The 14,207-nt window shown below is 44.7% G+C and overlaps 1 protein-coding gene and 1 non-coding gene across 2 annotated transcripts in view; one reads left to right on the forward strand and one right to left on the reverse strand.

The window, feature by feature from the left end:
- Window positions 1-14,207, forward strand: part of LOC126263616 (zwei Ig domain protein zig-8-like) — a gene marked incomplete at its 3' end in the record, with an annotated part of 499,015 nt that overhangs the window by 24,883 nt on the left and 459,925 nt on the right. The window lies entirely within an intron of this gene.
- Trnat-agu (transfer RNA threonine (anticodon AGU)) lies at window positions 237-312 on the reverse strand. Its single transcript has one exon. It is a non-coding gene; the product is annotated as a tRNA-Thr (tRNA).

The following is a 14,207-nucleotide window of genomic DNA, read 5'->3' on the forward strand; positions in this document are numbered from 1 at the left end:
CTTGACCATAGAACGCCTAGCTGCACGTGGTCCAGCTACTGTTCCTGCAAGACATCCATCTGACGATCAGCAAGCAGTGACTTTAAAACCAGTTAATGGTGCAGTAAACGCGACTGGGTTGCATATTATACTCACGTTAATCGCCAAGTGACAGCATGTTATATGTAAATGGAAGGGAGATCACTGTTTTCAGCTGCAGCGGAACTTTAAACGAAACCAGCGGCGTCGAGCGAAAAAGTATACCGAACCGTGATTTGAACCCGGGATCTCCTGCTTACTCGGCAGGTGCGTTTACCACTGCGCCATCCGGACACACGGACTATCTCGGCACACCTCAAGGCAGATTCACATTCCCACCAAGCGCCACCGATCGCAGTTCTGACCTCCATCGCATAAGCATGAATCTAAGTCGTGAAGTGTGGGTAGGAGGGGCTCTGACGACCTTTCCATTGTTGCGGTATTTGGTGCCAATGTGACGCCACTAATCCACCTTATATGCCACGTGAATTTCTGAGCTCTGGCCTTCATTTCGCATGTGTCGACACCTCGCGATCTGAAGCGTCGAGGGTGAAGTAGCGGTGCACCAGGCATTTGCACCATTACAGAGGAAGCCGAAATTCAAACTTTGGTGTCTCTCTGGGAAACAGTTACGGAGTTTCGGGAAAGTGATCCAGTAATTCTGTTGTGCAGTACATTAATTCCGATATACTACACATGAAACTGAAACAGCTGAATTTCTCAAGGAATATAGACCTCCGAATCGTCATTCACTGCAAAAGAAAGTGTCAACGAGTCGCCTGTGGGGCAGAGAAGTCATCGTTGAAACGTGTGATCTCTGTGTCCCCCCAGGGTTGAGCTCTTGGCCCACTGCTTTCCGTGTTGTATGTGAATGATATTTCATCTGTGGTTCGCTCTCGTAGTTGCCACTGATTTGCTTACAGCATCCGTTTGCTTCTAAAGCCCAGTCCTAACGACATTGCTGCTACCGTATTAGGTATGGATGACCATCGTTTGTTCACTTTCACGATGGAACAAAATATGGTTCTTGAACTAAAGCCCTAAATAATCACAGGTCACCCTTATATCACACTGAACATGGACACCGGGTATTCTCTTGAAACACGTCTTCCAATTTTCCTATCAGAAAGCAATAAATTTTCTGGGTACAATATTGGAGAATTATCTACTTCGGGAAGAGCAACACGTTGTTGCGTGCAGGAAATATCTCTCTGTTTACATGCCATCCAAATATTTATAAAAATATTTCTACCTGAAATTAAATAGAAAAGTGTCCAGTCGTTATTCCTGCCAAAAATTTGCTTCTCTTATGTAATTCAACATGGCATTAATAATGAAAAATACAACCGGCTCTAGCCTAACGTGATCAAACAGTCGAAAGTGATGTAAATATCTGACTCACGCATCACCTCTCACCACGGACTTACCTACCGAGAGCAGCAGCATTTGCCCAGAGTTGTCAGTGCTAACAGACAAGTAACACTGCTTGAAATAACACCAGAAATCAGTGTGTAATGTAATCGTTAGGACAGTGCGGCGAAATCTGGCGTTAATGGCCTATGGTAGCAGACGAACGACGCAAGTGCCTTTGCTAACATCGCGAAATCGCCTGCTCAACCTCTCCTGGACTCGTGATCGTATCGGTTGGACCCTAGACGACTGGTAAACTGTTGCTTGATCAGATCGGTTGCGATTTCAGCTGGTAAGAGCTGATGGTAGGGATCGAGTGTGGTGCAGACACCACGAAACCATGAATCAAAGTTGTCAACAAGGTACTGTGAAAGTTGGTAGTGGTTCCACAATGGTGTGGTCCAACTGAACCGTTCATGGGCTGGAAATGGTTATGTCCGGTTACTTGGAGACCATTCGCAGCAACTCATGAACATATTCCCAAACAACGATGCGCTATGTTACCGGGCGACAGCTACTCGCGATTAGTTTAGGGAACATTCTGGTTGATTCGAGCGAATGATTTGCACAGCCAGATCGGCCGACGTAGACCCCATCGAACAAATATGGGTATTAATCGAGAGGTGAATTTGACACAAGATCCCGCACCGTCAACACTTCCGCAATTTCACGCCTATAGAGGCAGCATTACTCAATATTTCTGCGTGGGCGTCCAACGACTTTTTCAGTTCATGCCACGTAGAGGTGCTGCACTTCGACGGGAAAGAAAAGGTCAGATACGATGTTAAGTATCCCACGACTTTCATCAGCTCAGTGTATTCAGTTTTCGCGAGAATAACTGTAAATTTGTCTTTCTTCTTCGAAAAATCCAATAAGAGGTGTATCACCTAACTAATAGGTTAACATCGCTCCTGTTTTCTGACTTTTCTTCCTGATGAATTATAGTTGTTAGTAGATGCGCTTTATCGACAGTGGACAAATTCCGTATCTACAGTAAACGATGAGCTTACCAAGCTGGAGTTGCTTGATGCAATAAAACGAACGTTGAAAGATCGAAGTATGATTCCTTCCCGCAATTAGGGATTTTCCTGTATTTCAGCCAACAGGTAACTGTACTCCAAAGCAGCAGTCGTGGGATGAAGATAGATATGAATCCATTGCGGAAGTTTTGGTTTAAATTAATCGAGACAAAACATCTTTCACGTAAAATTTTATTATCAAGACATCAAGTACAACAGATATTCCTATTGCCTCATAGGTAGATTATAGATCTAGTCAATCTGTTTTCGTCTAATATATATATATATATATATATATATATATATATATATATATATATATATATATATATATATATATACTCCTGGAAATGGAAAAAAGAACACATTGACACCGGTGTGTCAGACCCACCATACTTGCTCCGGACACTGCGAGAGGGCTGTACAAGCAATGATCACAAGCACGGCACAGCGGACACGCCAGGAACCGCGGTGTTGGCCGTCGAATGGCGCTAGCTGCGCAGCAATTGTGCACCGCCGCCGTCAGTGTCAGCCAGTTTGCCGTCGCATACGGAGCTCCATCGCAGTCTTTAACACCGGTAGCATGCCGCGACAGCGTGGACGTGAACCGTATGTGCAGTTGACGGACTTTGAGCGAGGGCGTATAGTGGGCATGCGGGAGGCCGGGTGGACGTACCGCCGAATTGCTCAACACGTGGGGCGTGAGGTCTCCACAGTACATCGATGTTGTTGCCAGTGGTCGGCGAAAGGTGCACGTGCCCGTCGACCTGGGACCGGACCGTAGCGACGCACGGATGCACGCCAAGACCGTAGGATCCTACGCAGTGCCGTAGGGGACCGCACCGCCACTTCCCAGCAAATTAGGGACACTGTTGCTCCTGGGTATCGGCGAGGACCATTCGCAACCGTCTCCACGAAGCTGGGCTACGGTTCCGCACACCGTTAGGCCGTCTTCCGCTCACGCCCCAACATCGTGCAGCCCGCCTCCAGTGGTGTCGCGACAGGCGTGAATGGAGGGACGAATGGAGACGTGTCGTCTTCAGCGATGAGAGTCGCTTCTGCCTTGGTGCCAATGATGGTCGTATGCGTGTTTGGCGCCGTGCAGGTGAGCGCTACAATCAGGACTGCATACGACCGAGGCACACAGGGCCAAAACCCGGCATCATGGTGTGGGGAGCGATCTCCTACACTGGCCGTACACTACTGGTGATCGTCGAGGGGACACTGAATAGTGCACGGTACATCCAAACCGTCATCGAACCCATCGTTCTACCATTCCTAGACCGGCAAGGGAACTTGCTGTTCCAACAGGAGAATGCACGTCCGCATGTATCCCGTGCCACCCAACGTGCTCTAGAAGGTGTAAGTCAACTACCCTGGCCAGCAAGATCTCCGGATCTGTCCCCCATTGAGCATGTTTGGGACTGGATGAAGCGTCGTCTCACGCGGTCTGCACGTCCAGCACGAACGCTGGTCCAACTGAGGCGCCAGGTGGAAATGGCATGGCAAGCCGTTCCACAGGACTACATCCAGCATCTCTACGATCGTCTCCATGGGAGAATAGCAGCCTGCATTGCTGCGAAAGGTGGATATACACTGTACTAGTGCCGACATTGTGCATGCTCTGTTGCCTGTGTCTATGTGCCTGTGGTTCTGTCAGTGTGATCATGTTATGTATCTGACCCCAGGAATGTGTCAATAAAGTTTCCCCTTCCCGAGACAATGAATTCACGGTGTTCTTATTTCAATTTTCAGGAGTATATATATATATATATATATATATATATATATATATATATATATATATATATATATATTTGAGTTATTGCAGTTTAGTATGAGCATCAGCCTTGAGTTATGGCTGTGTAATCACTATGACAGAAGTGCTCATGCACTTTACACATGGCGAGTCGATCATGTGCAGGTTGTATTAATCAACCAAGAGAGTTTTCACGGTTAGCCAATGAACTCTGTGTGCTGTAGGGGTCATGAACACAATCGAATATTATTAGCCCTCACAGAACGTGATAGAACGCTATTGACGACAACTAAAGCAATATGAGCCAATGTATGCTGACGTGTTTAAGTAATTAGTGACTGTCGGAATCTGATGAGTACATTTCGGCCGATGAATACTGCCTGGCAAAAGATGTTAAGCATCCAGAACACATGGTTCAATTTGTATGTAATTTCATACGAGTACACACCATGGCTCCTACGTAAGTGATAAGAGTTACAATTGTGATGACAGAACGACAGCCACTGTGCAATACTGTTGTTCGTCTGTAGTAGTATCGTCACCAGGCCAAGTAGGGAACGTAAAGAGGTGTGGACAGCATCAGATGTTGAGTGATCACCCTGAATGACACGGAGAGGTCGTGTAGTCGTGTGTGGCAGCATTGTCAGCACCTGACAAAGTTTGAAAAGGGCATCGTTGTGAGTCTCCATTTGGCTGTCTGGTTCAATCGTAGTGCTTGAGATTGAGTACTCACGTATATCCTGCGTCATCGTGTGTTACCTGTAATCCTACGGTACAGTAGTGCGATTTTTCAATACGACAGTGCTCTAGCACGTATTACATGTTCCTCTATAAACTGCGTCTGTGATGTTGATATACTCCTGTCTCCAGCAAGATCCTCAGAACTGTCCTCGATACGACATGTGTTGGGCCAGTTCGGACATCAATTCTGTCCGAGAGCCAGTACCGAGGATAGAGGATATCAACGACCAACTGCAACAATTATAAGACAGCTTGCCTCCTAACAGAATATGCACATGCGTCGAAGCCAGAGTGTATGATGTGCCATTCTGACAAGTTGGCTCATGTTGCCTAGTTCATTGTAAATTTAAGTATATATTGTATTCACTGCAATATCATCACATATACGCTCTCGTCCTGTGTAGCTTCACCTAGTTTCCAGCTCCCGTTCTGGGTGCTTCGTATTTTTTTGGCGGGCTGTTTATTTACATTCGTGTAATGGTGCTTTACACTGGTTGTCATCTTCAGAATTAAAACAAAAGTGATCGATCTTGGTTACTTTTCTGTGAACTTCCTGAAAAATAATCAACTGGTCAACGGTGCTATTACGTGACAGAACCTTTTGTGGGATAATTACTTCAACGAACTTTCATCACAACCAGAAACAGCCAACGTGCATGCACGGCAAATGCTACGGGGATTTTAAACGTTACGTTCCATGTCAATTAAGAACGCACTGTACCTCCTACAGATACTACAGATACACATTCCTGAAGTGTTGACAACCCAGCGAATGTCTTGCCTAAGAACGTACTGACGAGGCTGTGACATTGAAGACTACACTGCTGAAGTGATAACGCTAGAGACAAAATATTAGACTGGTTTTATTAGTAAATTATAAACGTATTCAAAACGACGGACTCTTTTGTAATTCAGAAGAAGACGGATAAATAAAATTGCAAATGCGAGGATCGTTCTTTATGTAATGCCCCACAATTGTTTTCTCAGAACATATTTGTTTTTGAGGGTTATTATCGACATTTGTTTTATGTATGGTATTTTTCTGTTGCCTTAGACCTGCGCTGTATATAGGGTACGTATTTCAGGTTGGTAAAGCTCTTGTCCTCTGCTCGTAGCCTTGGTTATCGCTGCATGAATTAAGCTCTCATCTCCTTCAGAGTATATAGCCAGTAGAGTAGAGAACCCGTGTCTTTCCGCTACCTGCTGAAAGTGATGCACCCAGATTTGTTCACTTGTAGCGATCAGCGATAAAACAGCTGCTCCGTTGACCTCAAACTCTCCAACAGTACATATGAAATGGTATTTCTTTCAGTGTTGCGGACTGTTGTGAGCGTTAGTGGAGCCTGTCTTGAGCAAACCTTTAAACATCCAAGAGTGTGAGTCACGGTATACGCGCTTCCAATGCTCACCGACAGCTGTGGAGCCAGTTGTGGAGTTGCGATGCTCCGGTCGGCAGCAATTACGGCGCGCGCCACTCGCCACCTGGTGAGCGCCCAATCGGTGGCTCTGGAGGGGCGAGCCGAACTCGGCCGGTCACGGAGCTCCGCTTATTCACTGCCTGCCGCCTTAACTCCCTTTACTCATCACACAACAGTGCTGTTAACTGCATCAGTACCGTACACTGTACACAAACGTTTATCTACGTTCACTGCCGTTTGTTTTTGCACAACCTGTAATATAATTCGATATGAGTGTCTCACGTAGACGTCTTTTCGCAGCTTCACTTCGGCTGTGCCATTTGTGGAAACTTTTCGAATCCGCGAACACTTACATAAGGAACATTAAATTTGAATAGCGTATTAGGAAGATTTTGTATATACACTGATGAGACAAAACGTTATGACCACCTTCTTAATAGCCTGTTTGTCCGTCTTTCGAACAAAATAATCACTGAATCTGCGCATCATGGATTTAACAGTTTGTTGCCAAGTTCATAGAGGCATGTAGCATCGGATATCTATGCATATGTCATGTAATTCGCGTAAATATCGGGGATGCTGATTTGCTTATGCTGTGATGGCGTCCGATAGCGACTCAGATTGGTTCCATAGGATCTGGATCAGGCGAATTTGGTGACAGGGAAATTCAACGTGAGTTCACTATAATGCTCCTTACAACTCTGGCTTCGAGACACGGTCAGTTATCCTGCTGAAAGACGGCATCGCCGTCGGGGAAGACATCAAGCATGAAGCGCTGCAGATGGTTCGCAGCTGTCAGCATTTCGTCGATTCCTACCACAGGCCTCATGCAAGCGCAGGGGAATGTCTCCCTCAGGGTAATACGGCTCCCACCAGCCTGCTACCGTAGCTTGCTGCACTTTTCGAGCCGCTGTTCACTTCGATTGCGGTGATTGTGGACATAGGTAACAGATTTCGGTCTAAAGGTCTTCAGACCATATCATTCCATGATAGCAGGCTGCGTCGATGAATGGAACAGGTATCCAGTGCCCACGATACCTGCTCCGTTCACCACTAACCCCTGCAGTCATCATGTAATAAGGTCTGAAGACCGTCAAATTTTTAGAATGTTTTAAATTACAATTTGGAACTTTTTACAGAACGACCTTCGTACTGGGGTGGAACCGTGGTGCTATAGATACGTCCCAGAAACAAATTAGAATTTCTCAGTGGAAGACAAGTGGCTCTCCTCGTCCCAAAAAAGGCTCGCCGAGTGAAGTCAAACATCAAGGCAATGCTCATTTGTTTCAGGTGTTAAGCACGCAGAGTTCATTCCGGAAGGTCAAACTCTCAATCAGTTGTTCTACTGAGAGGTTTTGAAAACACTGAGGAAGAGTATCCAGAAGAAAAGGGCAGATCTTTGAGGCACAAGCTACTGGTTTTTGCATCATGACAACACGCTGGCCCACACTGCCCTCTCGGTAAAGCAGTTAACGGTGTGACACCGGTTGTCCACTCCTCCCCCCCCCCCTCGATCTAGCCACCTGTGACTTCCCTTTTTCTGTTTAGTTCCCTAGACTCAAAAGGGTCACGAAAAGGAAGCGTCTTGCCATTGTGGAGGAGGTAAACCAAAAATCGCGGGAAGGCATAAACAACGATAAGAGACGATATGTGAATTTAAGAACTATTTTTAACAATGGATGGATCGTTTGTAGAAGTTCGGAGAATATTTTGAAGGTGATCAAAATATGGTGTAAAATTATTAAGAAATAAAGACATTATGACGATTTCCGGCTTTATGGGCCCTCTCTCGTACGTGTTTATCATAATCACAGAGTTCGGCTTACACTGATAAGCTTCGCAGGACATGGTGTGAGACCTGGTTTTTGAAGGCTGCAGTTCATTATTGCGAGTGGGCGACTATAGAGAAAAATACTACGTCCTCACTTACTAGTCTTCATTAACGCAGTGGTTGGCATATAAACTTGCCAAATGACAGGCTTTGCTTCGAATATCATCAAATACCATGAATATTTTTATAGCTAATCAAAATTGTTTGATTATTATTTTAAATATGATAATTGGTTTAAAAGTAATTATTTTCTTTCTAATTTCTTGCCAAGTCATTTTCATCATAGTATTGACTGATTTATTTGCTCTTATTTTTCTTTTTATTCTTTTTTCTTTTGTAATCTGCCTGTGTCGTCTATAATCTGCAGACAAGTGCCAATGACGATTGCTCTCCAGTTAGTAACGCCGTAGCTAGTATACCCAGCGAGAGGATAGTATCAGGTGACCAATGACAGCAAGAAATAACAGTTTCCTTTTCTCCATCTTGAGTTCGTCTGTAGAGCTTAGCTTTAATAGCCGTGAAGAAAGCGATCCTCTTTTTAGTTCTGCCGCAAACTGTTGACCACCGTTTTCTTAGATACGTCAAACCGCGAGGTTGTAATTATCTTAGGACACGAATCTAAATTCAGGGCTACAAAAAGCATCTCCTGCCGTAGACCAGTTATTGGTCACTTAAAATCAGCCGTCAACAGAGCATATCGAATTTCTGACATTTATTGCGGCGGCCACTTCCAGCATTGCTATGAGTTGTATATGAACATCATCCGTAAAGTGACTTGCTGTTTCTGTGTGTTACCTACAACCGAGCAGTAGCCGGCGACCAACGTGGCGACACTGTACCGGCAATTCACAGGCGTCGACTATCAAGTAATTTTGAACATGCTATAAGGGACAGCCCAGTCTGTGAGGAAAGTTTAGTGCATCATGCAGGACGAAAATAGCATGGTGTACCTGCCACGACACTCACGTTGTTGTAACAGACAGCCCATGCGTAGTGGATCAAACTCTGTACCACCCCACTGTCCATAGCTGCCAGATGTTTCCAAGATGGCGGTGATGACGTCATCCAAGATGATGGCCTGTAGACTTGGCAACAGTGAATGATATCATCAAAGATGGCGGTTATGATGTCAGCTGATGACGCCATTACTGTTATCCAAGGTGGCACCTTTTGGGGGAAGTTTAAATTTTGCCAGGAAAATGGGTCAGTTGGGCTACCTACACTAACCTATCCCCACCCCTCCCCTCCAGAAGAAAATGGTGGGAAGTCCAAATTCCATCAGGCCAATATAACACATCTCTACTAACATAAGACAATGGCGAGAAAATAGGTGACTTGGGCAACATCCACTAACCTAAGTCATCCGACCACCACCTCTTCCTAGGAATTGGCAGGAAAAGGACTCAGCCTATACTGGACATAAGTCTTTATTCTGCTCGAAGTCTTTATTTTAGGAATTAGAGGAAGTACCATCATCAAGTGTGTTCACCACGAGGTCCTGAGTCCAAATGACCTAGTACACAGTACCGCAACCAGAGGGCACTGTTGTCCCTTCTGTAATGTAATCCAAGATGGAGGTCTGGGGTGGAGGAAAATGGCGGGAAAATGACTCAGCCTGTGCTGGCCAAATGTCTTTATTTAAATAATTTGAGGTAGTAACTCCATCCAGTGAGCTCCCATGGGGTCTGGAGTCCAACTGATCTAGTACACAGTACTTTCACCAGAGGGTGATGTAATCCAAGATGGCGGTTTTTGTTGAGGGGGTGGGGGGTGGGAACCAATAGCAACCCTTAATCCAGTCACATGTTAGACTTCAGCCAGTAGGATGGCAGTATCTGGTAATGTCATTGGAGGTGACAATGGGTGGCTCAGCAGCTCTGGGACCCTAGTCTTGCTTAGTCAGTCAGCAGCAGCAGAAGAAGAACCATGAAGCGTCAACAGCAGTTGCAATTCAGTACAGTCCTACAGAACAGGAAGAAGTGGGAGATTAAGTATCCCACATCACATCCTTCTCTGTCGTTAGCATTATGTTTATTATTGTTATTATTATTGATTGTTTCTGTATCTTGGTGCACATGCAATACTTCCTTGTCTTGTTCAGCACTAGCCCTCGACGAATCCAAGCCCACAGGGTCGAGCACCAACATGCCAATCTCTGCCGCATCCGGTCCTGTAGCAGCCTCGACTGGCATCTTGTTGATACTTGTAGCAACCTCTAGACCTGCGGCAGCAACAACCTCCAACACATCTGAACCTGTAGCAACCACATCGGCTCCAGTAGTGCACACATCCCAAAATGGTTCAAATGGCACCCAGTACTATGGGACTTAACATCTGAGGTCATCAGTCCCCTAGAACTTAGAACTAGTTAAACCTAACTAACCTAAGGACATCACACACATCCATACCCAAGGCAGGATTCGAACCTGTGACCGTAGTGGAGACGCAGTTACAGACTGAAGCGCCTGCACATATCCCACTTGTTGGAGCAGGACAAGGAGCTGTTGTTGTCTGACCCACTCATTGATTTGTCTGATGAGGACACACGATCTGCTCCCAACACATTGAATGCTGCTGGTGTTCCTAAACAACAGGGAGATGGAGGGCAGTAATGGTCACGAACATATCACGCATACCAGCAGAACATCCCTGTGCCAGTGCAGCCACAGACTGCAGATGCTGTGGATAAGAAGACATGGAATGTACCCATACTTTTCACTTCCACATACAATTTAACTCCTAGTGGAACGGAATGTGTGAACGTTGGTATAGAAGCATATCATTTCTAGGGCTTGCATGCGGGAATGGAAATGGAAAATGCATCGAATGGTGTTAATTTCCGAGTTCTACTGGTACGAAATATGTCGTGCAGAGCGCTACATCAATCAGCAGTTGACTACAGAGTATTATCCAACTCGTCCTCCCCCAGACATTCGCCTTACTGGTGTGACTCTATCTATTACAACAATGTGTGATGACTGTGCACTATGTGTAAAATCGGGTGACAACTGTGTTTATCTAAGGCATGCCTCAGTTATAAAGTTACATATTGCATTGGAGAGACTGAACCATTGGTTGCTGAGCATACACTCTGCATACAATGAAGCAAACCTCCTATGTGTGCATATTGTACATGTTGGTGATTTGAAGTAGCACATTTGTTCACACTTGAACTCAACCGCAAGAGAAACAAGATCAAATGTGCATGTGAAAAACCAGAGTACTGTGAGGCATCCATTGGCTTGAGGCAGATATGTGCAATTCAAAAATCTCTGTTTCGGAAATACGAGGGCAGTTCAATAAGTAATGCAACACATTTTTTTTCTGAAACAGGCGTTGTTTTATTCAGCATTGAAAAACACCAGGTTATTCCCCAATCTTTTAGCTACACAACACTATTTTTCAACGTAATCTCCATTCAATGCTACGGCCTTACGCCACCTTGAAATGAGGGCCTGTATGCCTGCATGGTACCATTACACTGGTCGATGTCGGAGCCAACGTCGTACTGCATCAATAACTTATTCATCATCCGCGTAGTGCCTCCCACAGACTGCGTCCTTCATTGGGCCAAACATATGGAAATCCGACGGTGCGAGATCGGGGCTGTAGGGTGCATGAGGAAGAACAGTCCACTGAAGTTTTGTGAGCTCCTCTCGGGTGCGAAGACTTGTGTGAGGGCTTGCGTTGTCATGAAGAAGGAGAAGTTCGTTCAGATTTTTGTGCCTATGAACACGCTGAAGTCGTTTCTTCAATTTCTGAAGAGTAGCACAATACACTTCAGAGTTGATCGTTTGACCATGGGGAAGGACATCGAACAGAATAACCCCTTCAGCGTCCCAGAAGACTGTAACCATGACTTTACCGGCTGAGGGTATGGCTTTAAACTTTTTCTTGGTAGGAGAGTGGGTGTGGCGCCACTCCATTGATTGCCGTTTTGTTTCAGGTTCGAAGTGATGAACCCATGTTTCATCGCCTGTAACAATCTTTTACAAGAAATTGTCACCCTCAGCCACATGACGAGCAAGCAATTCCGCACAGATGGTTCTCCTTTGCTCTTTATGGTGTTCGGTTAGACAACGAGGGACCCAGCGGGAACAAACCTTTGAATATCCCAACTGGTGAACAATTGTGACAGCACTACCAACAGAGATGTCAAGTTGAGCACTGAGTTGTTTGATGGTGATCCGTCGATCATCTCGAACGAGTGTGTTCGCACGCTCCGCCATTGCATGAGTCACAGCTGCGCACGGCCGGCCCGCACGCGGGAGATCAGACAGTCTTGCTTGACCTTGCCGCGATGATGACACACACTTTGCCCAACGACTCACCGTGCTTTTGTCCACTGCCAGATCACCGTAGACATTCTGCAAGCGCCTATGAATATCTGAGATGCCCTGGTTTTCCGCCAAAAGAAACTCGATCACTGCCCGTTGTTTGCAATGCACATCCGTTACAGACGCCATTTTAACAGCTCCGTACAGCGCTGCCACCTGTCGGAAGGCAATGAAACTATAGGAGACGAAGCGGGAATGTTTGAAAATATTCCACAAGAAATTTACGGTTTTTTCAACCAAAATTGGCCGAGAAAAAAAATGTGTTGCATTACTTATTGAACTGCCCCCGTACTTTACAGGTTCGAAGAAGAAGATACAGAAAGGGTCTGATGATTTTCTTGAAATACTACATCCTATGTATGATATTTAAATGAATAAGGAATGTATGTATATGTAAGGTTACAATATCTCTGGATGTAATTAACATTTTACAATGCAACAAACGACACTGATTACGTATTTGTCTATATGTTCAGATGTGCTAACAAAACTAACGGGGTTCCATTTAAAAACACGTAGGTTTGTGTTAAAAAAACATACTTCCGTGCATTTTTATGGTTTGTATTAACCAATTACACTAGCCCCTCTCCTCACGTTCGGTCTGTGGAATCGATTCGTCAGTATTTGATGTGGTTTACGAAATATATCCAGCGGTAATGTTAGGTGACTCACCCTATATATATATATATATATATATATATATATATATATATATATATATATATATATATATATATATATATATATATTGTTGGTAGTGACTGGTGACTGGTCCTGTGAAGATGCAAAAGAAGACCTGAAGAAGAAGAACAGAAATCTCCTTCTTCATAAGATATGAACATTTATTGTAGGTCTATCCAATTTTGGGAAGACTAATATCCTCATGACGCTGCTAACACATGTAGATGGAGTTTGGTTTGTGTATTCTCAAAAACACTGTTTCAGCCAAAGCATCATCTATTGCAGGAGATATTGCGCGGTGTAGATGGTGTTACATACACGACATTCAGTGAAAGCGGTGATATCCCTCCAACTGAAAAAGTAAAGCCAAACACTGCCTTCATATTTGATGATGTTGCTGTGAAAAACCAAGACCAAATTCGAAAATATTTCTGTTTCTGTCGTCATATCGGTGCTAATGTATTTTATCTGAGCCAGACATATTGCAGAATCCCGAAACAGTTGATTAGGGATAATGCAAATCTCATTATAGCCTTCAAACAAGGCAGTCTGAATTTAACACACATTTACGAGGCACATGTCGGAATTGACATGTCGTTCAATGATTTTGTAAAGATATGTGCTGATTGATGGAATCATTCACAATATGGGTTTCTCGTTATTGATGAAACAAGAAAACTGAGTGACGGTAGATACAGAAAAACTTTCAAGAGTTTCTGCATATACAGCACGATAATTGAGGTTACTACATAAATATACGCTGCACCATGGACAAATTCACACGCATGTCTAGCTGTCGACCCGAGAGAATGGGTGTACACAGTCGGAACATTCGCCTGTACATGGATGCGAAAATTCAGGCTATTGTGCATAAGGTTGGAGGAATGCTCAGGGAACTAGAGACGTAATACCAGACTCTTCTGAGAATGGTGAATGCGTTAAGTTAGTCAGTTAATGAAGTCGGTAAGAAAGTAACCGACGTAACTGATAAGG

This window comes from Schistocerca nitens, chromosome 6 (genome assembly GCF_023898315.1).
Source record: "Schistocerca nitens isolate TAMUIC-IGC-003100 chromosome 6, iqSchNite1.1, whole genome shotgun sequence".
In the NCBI taxonomy this organism is placed as follows: domain Eukaryota; kingdom Metazoa; phylum Arthropoda; class Insecta; order Orthoptera; family Acrididae; genus Schistocerca; species Schistocerca nitens.